Source organism: Podarcis filfolensis (assembly GCF_964270895.1).
Source record: "Podarcis filfolensis genome assembly, chromosome: 16".
NCBI lineage: Eukaryota > Metazoa > Chordata > Lepidosauria > Squamata > Lacertidae > Podarcis > Podarcis filfolensis.
Genome location: NC_139620.1, coordinates 6,315,666 through 6,329,090, shown reverse-complemented (window position 1 = coordinate 6,329,090; position 13,425 = coordinate 6,315,666).

Below are 13,425 nucleotides of genomic sequence, written 5' to 3'. Positions count from 1 at the left end.
TTCGTAACAATTATGTTAAAGAAATTAAAAATTTTAATTAAAAAAAAAGAAAGAAAATAGGAATAGCCTCATGAATCAGTTTATGGTCCATCTAGTCCCTCATCCCGTTCTCCCAGTGGCTAGCCAGATGCCCCTATGGCAGTGGTTTTCAACCAGTGTGCCGTGGCACCCTGGGGTGCCTTGGAAGATGATATGAGGTGCTGTGGGCAACACTGGCCTCTGTTCCTCTTTCCCTCTGCCTCCCAAAGGCTTGCACAGCTGTTTGTTGCAGCAGCCCTGGCTATAAGCAGCTATAAGTGCAGCTCAGAGAACAGGGCCAGCAGCAGTGGCTGCCCAGAGGACTCCCAAGCAGAGGGGAGAGGAGAGGAGGCCTCCACAAGGGAGGGTGCTTGAAAAAGGGTGAGATGCCAGTGCTGCAGGCAAGGGGTGACATAACTGGGCTCCTGAGCCCCACTGGGATGCCACAGAAAGAATGTAGTTGGTCAAGGGAGCCATGGACTCAAAAAGGTTGAAAACCTCTGCCCTATGGGAAGCCCACAAGCGGGTTCCAAGCACGATAGCTCTCTTCCCTCCTGTGGTTTCCGGCAACTGGTATTCAGAAGAGCCACAGCCTCCAGCCATGAAGAAAGAGCATATCCATTGCAGCTGGTCAAAGTTGATAGTCCTCTCCTCCAGACAGTGGCATCACAATGGGGGCAGTGTGCTCTGGGTGTCATGTTTGCGGGGGTGACAAGAAGGCACCTCGCGGGGGCTCGCGGGGGCACGAGCAGCCATCGCACTGCCACAGCCACATGTGGAGGATCCTCCGTTCCTGGCTGCAGCCGCGAGCAGAGGATCCCGGTGCCAGTGGCAAACCACTATGTACAGTGCATGTGCGGCGTTGCATGCATGCGTTATACATCGCGATGCTGCACATGCACTGTACTTAGCAGTTTGGTGCCAGCGCCGCTCCAGTGCCGTATGGATGGTGCCTGGATCCCTCTGTCACCGCTTCAGCAAGGGCAAGCACATGCATACAGCACATGCATGCGAAGACGCACATGCACTGTACATAGTGGTTTGCCGGCGGTGGCGCTCCAGTGCCATACAGACAGTGCTGGGATCCTCTGTTCATGGCTGCTCATGGAGGATCTTTCCATTCGCGGCTGAAGTGGTGACGGAGGGATCCAGGCACGGTCTGTACAGTGCTGGAGCGGCGCCAGCAGCAAACCGCTAAGCACAGCACATGTGCGGCGTCGCACACATGTGCTGTATGAAGCGAGGCCGCACATGAGGTACGGACAGTGCTGGGATCCCTCCGTTGCCGCTACAGCTGTGAATGGAGGATCAGCTGCGAGCAGACGATGCTGGCACCGTCCATACGGCGCTGGAGCGCCGCCACTGGCAAACCACTATGTACAGCGCATGTGCGATGTTGCTACGTACAGCACATGCATCGTACGTAGCGACGCCACACATGCACCCTACGTAGCAATGCCCCCCCCGGGCGTCACGACACCTTTGTTCGCCCTTGCCTCCAGAACATCGGGGAGAGGAACAGAATAGACTTAGATAAACATGGGTTATTGACTCTGGAACTCCCTGCCCCTTGATGATAGTAACCTTTGCTGTGTTGTTTTTGGCACCTGCTGAATACCTTCTTTCTTTAGCCAGGCCTACCATGGATTGTCATTCATGCCAGTCCTATGTGGAGCAGACCCATTCAAATTAATGGACATGACTAAGGCCTAATCGGCTCTATACATTTAAAGCTGCATCTTACAACAAATATTCATGCATTCCCCTGGCTCTCTGTGGGTACCAACACCAACCAAAAACCTAATATAACCTGCATTGCAGCCAAATTTTGTGCTCCTTCCCCTTACACTGTTGGAACCTCCATGGATATTCCAGATCGCATCTGGAGCAGTAAATGGGGGGCAGACTAATCTTCTGCTTGAATTATCGTGCCATTTTTTAATTCTTTATAAAAACGTACATAGCTACAGAAATGGTTTGTCTCGTGAAAATTCTTAATTATTATTTATTAAAGCCATTTATATATTGTTTCACTACTGTGGGCTTTAAGCCGGGTGCAAAAACTGCAATACCGCAAAGGTAAAAAAATATTAAAAGCTGTAAATTTTATTTGTCAATAAACTTGCCTGCTGGAATTTTTAGACTATATTCAGTGGGCATCACAAGTTCAGCAGGGAGGGAGGCCCTTCTGGTCTCAACTGAAAGGGAGGACCACAAAATTCAGCCCATCGTACTGAAAGTATGACTCTTGGGGTATATGAGCTGTGGATCCAACCCATGCGATACCGTTACAGTGGCTCCACCACAGTGATTACTTTCTAAAAAAAGGCCTGTCACTATTCAATATGTTAGAATCTAGAGCTCCTTGCCCTCTAAATTAAACAAAGTAAACCTCTTGGATCTCTGCTGGCCTTGATTGCAATATATAACATCAAATGTCCCTGCTGGATCCTACCGTAAGCCCCATCCTGCAATATCTATCACAGAACCTGCCTAGAAAATCATACCCTATGATTTGTCCTTCCCCCAATAAAGCAATTAGAATTCAGAGATTTTGAATATTCTGTAATGCATATCAGCCAAGCTTACCTGATTCTTCAACCAGGAGGATTCGACTGGTGTGTCTCAGCGTTGAAGAAGGCTAATGGTGTCTCCTTGCATCCCAGGGCTTTTTATACCAAACCTTTTCAGAAGGTTCTAATTAACAGCTAGCATCATGTCTCATTATTTAGCATCCAGATTATCCCAAGGGGTGATTTCACTCTGCGTACTCATTTGTTCCACCTGGTGTTCCACCCCATGGGCATGATCCTCCCTGAAGGAAATTGCTAGGGTCCCAATGTTTCCAAAAGTGACTCCGGTCAGCGCTGAGTCAAGGCTGCCTTCCTAGATTCACAGCCCAATCGGATGGGCTGTGAAATGCTTCCCAGCCTTTGCCATTGTGGGAACAGTGGAGTTCAACCAAGTCACATGAAGTTGTGCATGTGCACAGCCAGTCCTTAAGCAGAGCCAGTGTGGTGTAGTGGTTAAGAGCGGTAGACTCATAATCTGGTGAACCGGGTTCGCTGCCCCGCTCCTCCACGTGCAGCTGCTGGGTGACCTTGGGCTAGTCACACTTCTCTGAAGTCTCTCAGCCCCACTCACCTCACAGAGTGTTTGTTGTGGGGGAGGAAGGGAAAGGAGAATGTTAGCCGCTTTGAGACTCCTTCAGGTAGTGATAAAGCGGGATATCAAATCCAAACTCTTCTTCTTCTTCAGAGGGAGGCAGCTGGCTCTGGTTGTTGAGGCAGAAAGATACCTTAGTGGAGCATGATATTGGAGGATAGAGCTGTGCATGCTACTTCACCTGTCTCATGCCAACCGATGGTTGTGGTGGAAGGGGTCCCATCACTATGAATGGACATAACTCTCACAGTCTCCCCCCCTTTCCCAATCTTCATTTCATTTTTCCACATCAGCTTGCAAAATTCTTTTCTTTTCTTGCCAATTGTCCTCCTGAAAATTCATCAGCATTGCGGTGTGCATTTCTGTCAGAGCTGCCCAAGGTCCCAGCTCACAAAGGACCAACGCTGCTTCGTTGTTAAGTACAAAAGTCTTTATTGAAGTTCAGTTTCACTTCCAGAGCCACAGCGCGCAGCTCTACGTCTCAATTGTCAGACCGCTGATGCTCCGTCTGAGTCTCCTCCCCCCAGACACCAGTTTAAGACTCTAGCCTTACTCCACCTCTTCCTCTGTTCCTTCCGCCTCTGGTTCCGCCTGGCCGTTGGGGTCTCGCCCTTTCTAGACTCTTCTGACGCTGAGTCCCCTGAGCCTTCCCCCTCCCTCCGGCGGGCTTTAGGAGCTGGTTCCCCATCCGGGTCTCCTGCTGTTCCCCGCGCCTGTACATTTGAACTTGCCGCGCGCGCCCAGCTGGTAACTTTTCTCCTGACTGTTTCACTGCTGCTGCTGTCACTGCTTCCCCCTCTGGGGGGGCTAGCTGTAACTGACCTCCCCTCCGTTGGAGGCGTGGTCAGCCCTGACTCACTCTCTCTCCCCACTGGAGGAGACGCTGGCCCTGACACATGTGACTCTTCCCCCCCACTACGCTCTGGTGGGGAAACTGGTCCCGATCCCCCACTGCTGCTTTGGGGCTCCCCTCTGGCTCCTTGTTTCTGGTGCGTCCCCCCTGGGACCCCCCTTGCCCTGACCATCGGCGCCCCCTTCTGGGAATCTTCTGATTCGCTGGAGAAGCTCATGGAATCTCTCGGGCCACTGTCATACTCCCCTGCGCTGCCCTCGGATTCTTCCCCTTCGCTCTCCATTTCCTCTCTCCCCAGTGCTCCTGCTCCTGAGTCCCTGACAATTTCTCTTCATATAACTATTTTGCAGTTTCACCTAATGCCTCCTGAGAGCATCTTTGGTGATCACTCGTAGTCAAGTAAGATTGTCTTCCATGAACACGGTTTTAACAATGAGTCCGTAAGTGACTGGGGAGGCCAATTCTGGACCCACACATCCTTCCACAGTAGGGACATTGGTTTCTGGGCGGGAGTTGATCACGGTGTGGATTTTCCAAGCGTGCCTCCCTCTTAGCATGTTTCTCCCTTGTGTTCTGAGTTTGAGAGTCTTCAAAGTCCATGACACCTTTGGTAAAGGCTGTTCTCCAATTGGGGCACTCGCACACCAGTGTTTCCCAGTTGTCGGTGTTTATACTACTTTTTTTTTAAGCTTTGCCTTGAGAGAGTCTTTAAACCTCTTTTGTTGACCACCAACATTACATGTTCAATTTTTTAAGTTCAGAATAGAGAGTTCCCGAGAGCATGAAGAAGATTCATCATTATTAGTTTATTCGTACTTGTATTATTTCGTAAAGATTGTATACGTTGCTTGATTGTAAAAACAGAAACCCTAAAAGCAGTTTACAAAATGAGAAAACAAGAAAATCAAGGGGGGAAATTACGCCGGTACTTAAAAACATACAAAATGATTTTTAAAAATGCATTTTCACCTAAAGGCTGCTCAGCAGCACTGGAGCCATGTAGGTGCTAGACTAGACTAACTATAAGAAATGACTTTGAGTGAATCGAGGGGCAGGGAGTAGTTGGAAGAATATGGTCCATAGTGGGTCCTGAATCTCACTGGAGAAACTCCTGCAGAGGTTTTGTGTCTCCCGCCCCCCCCCCAACACACACCCTGCCATTTCTGTGCATTAGGAAAGAAGAAGAGAATAAGCTCCTTATACTGACGGTATCATGAAGATTCTGAAGATTTTGTAGCTCTGTAATTTGAATGAATTATTGTATATGTATTGACAAGTATTGTAAATTTTCTAAATCCACTTAAGACTATACACACACACACACACACACACACACACACACACACACAGTGGTACCTCGGGTTACATACGCTTCAGGTTACAGACTCCGCTAACCCAGAAATAGTACCTCGGGTTAAGAACTTTGCTTCAGGATGAGAACAGAAATTTTGCTCCGGCGGCGCGGCGGCAGCAGGAGGCCCCATTAGCTAAAGTGGTGCTTCAGGTTAAGAACAGTTTCAGGTTAAGAATGGACCTCCGGAATGAATTAAGTACTTAACCCGAGGTACCACTGTATATATAGACAAGCCCATCCAGAAGTTGAGGTAATTTATATCTGTTTTAGTAGTTCAATTTTGTATGTTTTAAAGTGAGCTGTTTGACAATGGAACAGACTCCCTTGGGAGGTTGTGGACTCTCCTTCATTTAAGGTTTTTAAGCAGAAGTTGAATGATCATCTCTAAGGGATCATCTCTTAGTTGAGATCCCTGCATTGGCAGAATTATTAAAAAAAATCCAAAAAGATACTATCTAAAATGTACAACCTGTTATTAGAATGGGATTTGAACGATGAGGAGGTGAAGGAGGTTATGATCAGATGGACCAAAGACATAGGCCACACAAACCAATTGGAACAATGGGAGAAATTATGGAGACATGATATCAAATTTACAGGATGTTCCATAATTAGGGAAAACCTAATGAAAACGGTTTATCAATGGGACTTAACCCTGGTTAAATTGGCTAGAATATATAAACTTAAATATAATACGTGTTGGAGATGCAAAAAAGAAATCAGAACAATGTATCATATGCGGTGGGAATGTGTACATATGGGGGGGGGATGGACCACTATACAAGAGGAACTTTTAAGAAATGCTTAAAATGTCATGCAACAAAAAACCAGAAGCGTTCCTCTTGGGAATAATAGTGAATGACATTCCCGCGACTAAGAAAAAAGTATTCTTATATGAGACAGCTGCTGCCAGAACACTTACAGCAAAAAAATGGAAGGGAGAAAATATACCATCAATTGGAGAGTGGCAAACAGAATTTTGTGAATATATAGTCTTGGCAAGACTCACGGCGGCGATAAGATGACAAACAGACCAAAAAATTGAAGAGCGGGACTGTGTAAAGGAATATATGAGAAAACATTGTTCTGGGATATATATATCGATATGCAATGAATGAAGTTCACAGGGTAGAAAGAAGGAGGAATTGGATATAAGTGGGTAAAAACAAAATAATACTAATAACACAACAATTAAAATTAGATTGAGAGAAGGAGGTCATACATGGGTGAAGGGAAGTCATGTTTTTATCTACTTTTTCATTTTTTTCTGTTTTCTGTTTTTCTTTTTCTTTACTTTATTTTACTACAAGTCTATGATTCAATGGTTTCAAGTTATCATGCTCTTCCAACACATCCTTCTTCATCAACCACCGGAGATAGCCATCTCCCTCTGCCTACTCAAGTAGGACCCTGGCAGGGAGATGGAGGCTGGCTGGGACCAAAAATGGTTTCCAAACCACACATCTGACCTGGAGTCCATTTTTGGTCCATCTCTCTGTCAGGGTCATACTCGAGGGCAGGCTGACCTCCTGACAAGTATGACCTGCTGTGCAGAACTTCACCTGACTTGGTTGAATTCCACCAGCAAGGGCAAAGGGGATGATGGGAAGCATTTCACAGCCCATCACATTGGGTTGTGGGACTAAGAAGGCTGTTTTGACTCAACGCTGACCCAAGTCACTTTTGGAAACATTTGGATCCTAGCAATTCCCACAGGGAGGATCCCACCTATGGGTTGAAGCACCAGGCAGGACAAAGGAGTACTCAGAGTGAAATCACACCTTGCAACTACCTGGACATTAAATGAAGGGATGTGATGCTAGCAGTTAATTAGAACCTTTTGAAAAAGAAATCGTATAAAAAGCCCTGAGATGCAAGGAGATGCCACCAGCCTTCCTCAACACCAAGACGCACCAGTCGAGTCCTCCTTGTTGAAGAACCAGGTAAGTTTGGCTGATATGCATTGCAGAACGTCCAAAATCTTTGAATTCCAATTGCTTTTTTTTTTTTTTTTGAGGGGTAGAAGAGGTTGTCATATAATGCTATTGATCTAGGTAGTTGCTGTGAGTGATTCTGCAGGATGGAAGGTGGTGGTAGGAACCAGGAAGGACATGTGGAGAAAGACAGGGAGAGAGAGAGATATCAAGGCAGGCAGGGATCCAAGAGGATTCTTTTCTGTATTTTGGAAGGCAAGGGATCTAGATTTTCACATACTGAAAAGCCACAACTGCCCAAAGCCTTTTGTCAAAGGTTTCCCTCATATTACTGCAGTCATCGGGGGGAATCTCTGTAAGGGAGCCCCATGACTTGAACAGCTTGTATCCAGAAAGAGTCATGCATTCAGTATTATGGTCCCAATTAGTTTGAACTCCCTTTCAACTTCCCTTCAAAGTCAGGAAGGCTTCCCTTCTGGTAGAACTTCTGGTACCACAGAAGCCAACTCCTAGGAATGGAGGTCCCTCCACGCACCCCCAATAAAATATTTGAGGGGGTGCCCCCCCACAAAGTTGATGGGCTTTGCCCTTCAAATGGTGTGTGTGTGCTGTGATCAATTACATGTAGTGGAGTTTACCTGACACCCCCCCCCCATATTTTATTCAAGTTGGTACCCCAGCAGGCTCTTCTTACGATGTTTTGATGTGTTTCTCTAGACCCAATCTGCAAAGATGTCTTGTGGAAAGACCCAGTGCTACAGTAAATGCCCTACTTCCACCGTCACCATTCAGCCGCCACCGTTCATGATATCCATCCCGGGCCCAGCTCTCCACTGCTCCGACCAACCCTTCTGCATCGATCAATGCAACCCTTGCACTCCCGCTCTGTGCTGCGAGGGAATGACCCGCATGGGATGTGCATCCATCACCACTGCTGCAGCCATCTCCCCCAGCCCTTGCCCTCCTGTGCCGATACTCAGAAGCGACTGCAGCCCTTGCCGGAGATTCTAACCAGCACCGCGGCACAGAGAATGAATATTTGAAGAAGACCGTGGCGAAAGAAATCAGGAAATGGCATTCAAAATTGAGATATTCGGAACTGTTGAGCTTTTATGCATGAGGCTGTCTGTATCCAATCCTTTTCCCACTCAGAATACACTAGCTGCAATTGATTGTCATGATGTACTTATCATTAAATTCAATGGGTCAACTTAATAATAATAATATTTCAATTAATTTATTATTTGCCTTTTAAACCACCGTATCAAGGCAATTTTTATACATGTTAATGGAAACAGTTAAGAAACACAAACAGAACAAAAACAAGGCTGAATCCCCAACTAGTGGACTCTCATGGTAAATGCCCATTTATCCAAGTGGGAATGCCAGCCTCTCTTCAACTGTTTTTCGAAAGTGCTGATGTAATTCTGTTAAATACAATCCATATTTTTCAGAACTGTGTGCTCAAAATGTACAATGCATACGTTGTAAGCTAGTGGTTAATTTCTGCCCCCATCCTTCTCCCTTCAGAAGAACCTTATTACCACGTCTGCCATGGGACACTATTGTGTTCCTGACCGTTCTAGGTCCTGCTATAGGGGAAACATGCAGATCACATACTGAGAATTGTTCAATGATCATATGACCTCACAATTGCCCCAGCTAAGTTGAGGCTGTTTTACAGCAAATGGGGAAAACACTGCAAGTTACAAAAATGTGTGAGCTGGAATAATTATGGATGTTTTTCTCCACTGACCTCCTCTTTGAGAAACTCCATGTTTAAGCTTTTGAGACACTTGAGGTTCCACCAGATCTGAAAGCTCCTTTTTTTATTATTTCCTTTAGAAAAACCCAGCACACACGTTACTCAGTTAATTGAAGAGGTTCAATAACCATTGCACACCTCTGAGGATCTTGCAATATGTTTTCCCATCTTTTGGCTGTTCTCTTTTATTTTCTTATTAGTAATGCTTGCGTTTAAGTAACTTCCAGGTCTGGATTTGCATTTGGGTGCTGCCTGAAACTTCATATTGTGGAATGGTTCCTTTCTTCTGCTTCTGAATTATTATAATAAAACTTCCTATTTCATCAACCTCTGCAGTTTCCTACTGTCATTTCATATCTCTCTTTCAGCCGAGATGGAGTTCCTATGGGAAAATGAGTAAAGCACAATGCAGAACAGAAATATTAGGTGTTGTCTTATATTGAGTCAAACAAATTGGTCCATCTAGCTCAGTTCACACAGAGAGGCAGAGGCTTTCCATAGTTTCAGGCAGGGGATATTCCCAGCCCAAGCTGGAGATGCCAGAGGTGGAACCTGAAACCTTCTGCATGCAGAGAAAAAGCTCTATCACTGAGCTATGCCCTTTCCGTTAAAAAATGAAGTAAGATTCTAGTCCTCATGGTTCTGAATTAGAGGCCAATTTATATAGGAGTGACTTTGAAAGAGGTTTAAATAAAATCATGGAGGATGAGGGCTATTGATGGCTACTAGTCACAGTCGGGGAAGTAATGTTTCTGAATAATAGCTTCTGGAAGCCACAGGAGGGGAGAAAGTGCTCTTGCACTCAGGTGTTGGTGCTTGCAGGTTTCCCTCAGGCAACTGGGAGAACAGGTTACTGGACTAGACAGGCCACTGGCCTGATCCATGAGGTTCTTCTTGTGTGCTAAGGTTCTTAAGTAATTTGTACAAATATGCATATGCTAGGGTGAAATGCACCTATAAATGCATATATTTTTGAAAATAGCATATAAAGATGCATTATGTTAAGTGAAATTGTTTTGCAAGAATATCATTTTATTTGTTGAATTTACATCCCACAAAGGAGCCCCGGTTAGCAAACAGATAGGCAATTTCAAAATGAAACAAAAACATTCCAGAACAGCTAAAACATTCTAATAGCAATTACAACGAGAAAGAATCTAAAAGAATCTAAAGATAATTTTCTTTTCGCAGACAGCATGCAACTAGTCCTCAATAGCACCTATGTTTCAACTCCCTGCTCTCAGCAGCTAGTAGGTGAATTTCCATACAGAAACATGAGGAGAAACATACACTAAAATGTGGGTGAATTTTCATGAATATTTGAAAGGAAAGAACTGAAAAGAACTGATGTGGAAATGTGGAGACATGAACTTTATACTGGAAATATGAGAAACGGGGAGATTTCCTCATCCCTAAACACACCCCTCTTTAAACAATGAAGTCCTCCATGGTGATCTAAAAACAGCATGGCTATGGATCTCTTGGCCACCAGAGAGCAGCACTGTGTAAGGAAGTTGAGTTTTGGCTGATGTAGCAGCTTCAAAGGACCACTTCCTTTCCACCAAGTGCTCTGGGGATGAGTGAACTTTTCCCTGAGCTACTCGTTGCTTAATCCCTTGATCCTGTTGGCCCTGGCTTTCACTGTTGTCAGGGTTCGGTCCTACCCAGACCTCAACCCTGAAATCTCCTCAGGAGAAGATCAAGGTGATCCAGAACTCAGCGCCCCGGTGCCCCACACCACTAGCCTTTATGGGTAAGGTGGGATCTTAGCCCTGTTCATTAGCTTCAATGAGTCTACTCTGCAAAGGATTAGCATGCGGGACAACCCATTGTAAAAAGCAAAAAGCAAAAGAATTTCAGCAGGTGGCTGAAGGGGGATTGATGGGAACTGTAGCTCTATGAGAGAGAAATTAACTACGAACTCCCAAATTTGGGATCCTCTCCAAACCTGTGCCAAAGTTTTGCAGTGGTACCTCGGGTTACATATGCTTCAGGTTACATACGCTTCAGGTTACAGACTCCGCTAACCCAGAAATAGTGCTTCAGGTTAAGAACTTTGCTTCAGGATGAGAACAGAAATTGTGCTCCGGCGGCATGGCAGCAGCAGGAGGCCCCATTAGCTAAAGTGATGCTTCAGGTTAAGAACAGTTTCAGGTTAAATACGGACCTCTGGAACTAGTTAAGTACTTAACCCGACGTACCACTGTAGGTTTTTTTGTTGTTGTTTTTTTGCAGCGTTCTGCAGTGAAAACCCTGTGTTTTGATGCACCCCATAAACTGAGCAATTGATACATCAAACACGGGTTTCGTACTTAACATTAATTATGAACCCCCAAATTTGGGATCTCCTCCAACCTAGTGGTTGCAGTTGTTTTGCAGTGAAAACATTTTGGGGTTCGTAGTTAATGGGCCCCTCTGCAGGGGGCATAGGAGTCTCCCAAATTACATCCATTAATTTCAGTGGGTCTGCCTTGAGTGCTGGCCACAAACCCATTCAAGCAGCCTGCAGCATTCACAGGGGAGGCACCAATGCATAGCTGTCAAGTGTCCCTTATTTGGCGGGACAGTCCCTTATCCCAGCACCATGTCCCGCTGCTGTCCCTTATTGATGAGGCTTCATTTGGCTGCTGACTGGGCTTTCTGCCTTTGGCTCAGAGGGGCTCAGAAGTTGAACATATCTGTGCCCAGAAAATCCCTTATTTTGGCTGCTGGTCCCTTATTTTCAAATTTGTAAGTTGACAGCTATGCACCAATGACTGGGAGGCCTCTGTACAAATCAAAGAGAAAGAAATCTCAGAAAGGTAGGAGGTGATAATGGATTGCTCAAAGAGGCAAGCGGCAAGATTGCTTTGTGGAGGTTCAAAGCGAAGCAGTGATTAAGATCCGGGGCATCAACAACTGATACTCACACAAGGGGAGAAGATTGTGATGTTGACACAGTCCCTGAGTCACATCAGGTTGACCTGAAGGGTGATTCCTTCTGATGAAAGGGGTGTCCCCTGAGCTTGTGCCATCAGAATGGGAGGCCAGTCCCAAGGGTGGAGCTTCTACTTCAAAGGCAGGTAGGCGAAGGTGATAAAGCAGATGGTCCTAAACAAGGCAATAAATTTAACAATGGTGTTAATTTGACGATGTGCAAAGGCATCAAATGTTGGCTGGTTGCAAAAGTGGAGGTCACTCCCTCTCCACCTCAAGGGCACATAAGGTAGCCTCTTCATAGAACTGTAGAGTTGGAAGAGGCCCTCAGGAGTCATCCAGGCCAACCCTCTGCAATGCAGCAACCGAAGCTAAAGAATCCCTGACAGATGGCCCTGCAACCTCTGTTTCGAAACCTCCAACCAATGAGAGTTTGCCACCTTTTGAGGTTGTCAATCAATCAATCCTTATTACAGTCCAGAGACCCAACAAATTGTTACAAAGCAATGCACAATTCAGACAGCCTACCTCCAGGTTAAACAAGCATTTTGTTCCGACTTAAAGATAGGGATCGTTGGTTCTTGCAACCATCGATAAAAACTTCGCCACTGCTAATGTTCTAGCGTTTGTCCGGTCTTCCAATAGGAGCCTGACATAGTGAGCCTCTGATTTTCCCAGGAAAGGTACCAGCAAGGGTAATATCAGTTCAGCCCTGGCTTGCTCATATTTCGCACAGTGCAGCAAAATATGTTTTATAGAATCGATGTCTTGAGCACACGAGTGAAGTCTGTCCTGGTAGGGAACTCCTCTCAACCTGCCATCCAACACTGCAGAAGGAAAGACGTTTAGTCTGGCTTTGGTGAATAACCTTTGATAATTTGGTACTGTCAGGTTTTTGTTGTAAGGTGTTAATTTAAAGACATGCCCATATTGTACTCCTACTGCCAGCGGACTACAGACTGTGTGTGAACGAGATTGCAAGTCACTGTGTGTATTATCCCATAATCTTTGCTTTAACGTCTTTAGTTAGACAAAGGCTAAGCTAAAGAATCCCTGACAGATGGCCCTGCAACCTCTGTTTCAAAACCTCCAAAAACCTTTTGAGGTTGTCCATTCCACTAACCATATAAAAGTTCTTCTTAATGGTTAGCTGGACTCTCCTTTCTTGCAAGCCGAATCCATTGCTTTAGGTCTTACCCTCTGGAGCAGGAGAAATAATAATAATAATAATAATAATAATAATAATAATAATAATAATTTTATTATTTGCATCCTGCCCATCTGATTGGGTTGCCCCAGCCACTCTGGGCAGCTTCCAACATATATAAAAACATAAAACATAAAAAGCTTGCTCCATCTTCCATGCAACAGCACTTCAGATATTTGAAGGTGGCTATCAAATCACAGATGCGGGTGGTGC